Source organism: Monopterus albus, unplaced genomic scaffold (assembly GCF_001952655.1).
Source record: "Monopterus albus unplaced genomic scaffold, M_albus_1.0 scaffold109.1, whole genome shotgun sequence".
Classification (NCBI taxonomy): domain Eukaryota; kingdom Metazoa; phylum Chordata; class Actinopteri; order Synbranchiformes; family Synbranchidae; genus Monopterus; species Monopterus albus.
Window position 1 is genome coordinate 81582 of NW_018127989.1, and position 3844 is coordinate 85425.

Below are 3844 nucleotides of genomic sequence, written 5' to 3' on the forward strand. Positions count from 1 at the left end.
GCCTCTGACCTCTTGCTGTGAGTCAGTGTAGTCATCGCCATGAAGTTCCAAGCCACTTAGAGTTACGACTGCTAATGAGACAGAAATGAGGACATCCATGGACAAGCCTACATAGTGTTGAAATACAGGTGCAGACGCACATTTGAACACACACACACACATAAACAAACTCAGCCTGCAGTTGCACAGCATGTCACAGCTCAGCAGCGGTGTAAGCAGTAAAACAAACATATAGAGATTCTGGTGAACATATGGCTGAAGTACACACACACACACACACACACACACACCCCTGCTTAAGTTGCAGTCATGGGTGAGCAGTAGTGTAAACGTATCGCAATCTGAATCAACCTCAGACATAAAAATGTAATAGCATCATCAGATAATGTTCATGCCTGTGCAGCCACCCTCTCTACAAACTGCATGTTTGTGTGCACAAAAAGAAAACCTCCCTGTATCCCTGAGCAACAGGCTGCAACACGGTGGAGATTCATTAGACAGTAAAGGGACTATTGAGCAGGTTTTGAGCAAATTTAAAGCCTGTTGTGAATCTTTTCACTTTGTGGTAATGTCTTCTTGTTGCTCCAAATTCTTGGTAAGTAGTTTAACATACAATATGGTCCAGAATGTAAACTTTTCCTTCACCTGAATCAAGGGTTCACACGGTGCACCACATAGCAAGTCTGTATTACACAGATTCAGTGCTGAGAAAGGAGGATAAGACATATTTGTGTCAGACTCGTTAAACAAAGTTTAAGCCCCATACATCAGCAGAGAAACCAGTAGCAGACAAAGAAAGAGGGACCGTTTGTGCTCTCAAACATAGCACACATCTATACTGCTGCACCACAATAGATAATTTCAGTGCCTGAATGAAAGCCCCTAATTCTAACGACCTCTTCTCATACAGCTCTGAGATCTCTAACCAGTCAATGTGTGTCACCAAGTGTGTGGGGCAGGCAGAGAATGAAAAGTGGGGTCTTGGCTAACAGAATGCCGGTCACAAGGTCACAACTATCAGATTAGGAGGGAAAGCGGATCCTGTTTCCCACAAACAGAGAATTAACACAGCCCTGCAGTGGCCTGCAGGAGCAAGTAGTGGGTGAGTAACCCTGGCTGCATTGTAAATACCAAGTTTCTTAAATTCACAGTCTAGCAGAGCTGCAGACAACATGAGCTATGTGCTGTGGACATTAAAAGATTCATATGAAAATCAGAGTTCAGTCTGGAGGCTGGAGAATTCAGCAATGATTTTCCTTACGTCGATGTTTGCTAAGCAAAGAGTTGGTTAGCACAGTGCTATGGGAACGTGCAATTGCGTGTACTGGACCGATACACAACATGGCTCAAAATGACTCTGCATTAACTGACCCAAGATCAGTTCTTTGCTGGTGTACCACAGATTCATTTTATTTATTTATTAGAGTCCACTGGAATGACATCACTGATACCCACACACAGGCACAGAATCATCAATAAAACCCCATCAAATCACTGCATCTTGCCAATAGTGGTAACTATGTGCTGAAAGGAAGCTAAAATGACTTATTGCTCTTTTAAGACTCCTAGGCTGCATCTTTCTACTGAACGATCCCGTCTCCTGTGGAAAGAGACAGTCAGACAGAGCCCCGCAGGCTCCTCACAGTCCTGCTCAGGCAGGCAGAAACAGCTTGGCTGTCAATCTGAAGAAGACACATTCCATAACAACAGGAGAATATGTAGCCTGTGGTGCCTAAACAACACTTACAGTGTGGGGAAGAGGTGGAGGAGTCTATACGTGGGACAGAAGAAAGACTCCCATCTGATGAATTATAGAAATGCAGTTTTCTCAGTAAACACCATCACTTATCAAGCAGGGCAGATCAAATTCTTAACATCAATTTTATGATTAATAAATAAATAAATAATACAAACTACAAACTCTGCTTTTTTTTTTTTTAGCTCAGTTTCATTTAGTTTTCAAGATTAACACATTTGCCCAATTTTATTTAGGTGGTTACCGGAAAATTCATTCAGCTTCATCACGAGTGGAGCCAAACCGATGCAATGAATTCTCTTATTAGATTTTACAAATTGGTACATGGCTTGACCTTGACATAGGTGTGATGTACAAAGCTGCCAAAGAACTGAAAACCAGCTGTCTTGTAGTCATCTTCAAAAAAGGACTACATGGAAAGTTTTTATAACTGTAATAACTCCACTAATTGGCCCACTGTCAAGTCAGAGCTTCTGGGAATGCCTAAGAGGTGAGATCTCAATTATTGACAGACACGGTATTGAAACAAAACCTCTTTCACTACACAGCAAGACAAGCTGCACGCTACTCAAACAGGTGTCATAAATGGCTGAGAGTACATTTTACATTGCACCATTTAAAAATTGTGGATATCTAACTGTTTTGTGAGAGAATATGTCCACTGAGTATCACTTCATCAACCCAGACTGCTGACGTAGTTATGTGGAAACAGCCCCCTCTACTGTCCGCAAGGAGAGCTACAACTAGATGTAGTAAAATACAACATTCTGCCTTAACCACATAGTGTTGCCTCACTTTTCTATTACAAAGTGATTAATCAGATATAACCATGCTAGAATGAAAGCAGTCCTTTGTGATGTTTCATCCTATGGTGCTGTTTACTCTCAGCACAGATGAATATATTGTTTCATGAAGAATACAATGTTAACAGATGCTGATTGGCAAAATTAACTGCTTTTGACACGCTGCCCCACAATCTTGCTGCCGCAGGCTGCACAAACAGTAGACTTCACGTAACAGGTGGTGCTCTCCTGACAAAAACACACCTGTGGAAAATCAAACACAATGTCTCCAAGACCTGTCAACAACACACACCACCTCATGGCAGATAGAACATGTGGTCAAGACACTAAGGAAAAGCCATTAAATATACTTTTAAATAAGCTATGAAAATGTATGTGTCCAGTTGTTAGCTTATATATGATTGTCTGTAGCAGGAAGGTAGGAGACAATGATCGCATCACACAAAATCCCTGTTAATCTCTGTTTATGATGCTCACTGAGATAAACTCATTACAAGGTGTTTATCTTCATCAGCTACACCAAAGCTGTGGCCAAGCCTTCGGCAAAACACTCAACACACCTGCATTGTTGGTGTCACAGCACAAAATAAAACCACAAACACGTGATATTATCTTTCCTGAATGATGGGACTCAGTGATTAAACCCTTCAGTTTCAGCTCTTTGACATTTAACAGCACACGTCTTGCAAGGATACATAACCAGACATAAAGATTATTGAATTATTTAAGCAGAGAATTCTACATACATTTTTATGCCTGTGCCAGAAATACACAGATTATTTACGAGATGCTTCAGCTGATTCACTCCTGTCATCTGTAGAGGGAGACCACAACACTGGGAGGTTTATTATGGGATTCAAAGCTTAAATGCCTAAGGACTAATCAACTGTTAATTGTTTAGAGTGACACTATTACTTTAAATAAAGCATAAAGTCAAATTAATAATCTTATTCCCTTCTAACGTCTTATCACTATTTTTATAGTTTCAACATAAAACCAATAAAAGGAACACAATATAACGCAACTGTGGTTCAGTGGGTAGAGCAGTTGTCTCCCAACCAGAGAGTTGGAGGTTCGAGCCTCGGTGTTGGCGCTGCAGATGGCTGCCTTGGTTCTATACCGGAAACAAATTCCTTGTTAGTTTAACGTACTTGGCCAAATAAAGGTGATTATCCTTATTCATAATACAAGACAAACTAAAATCTGATCAGAAGTGTCTACATGTACAAAATTTGGAAAGAAACAAAAGAGCCCAGCAACCAGTCCACGGGGTCTGTGGGTGAAT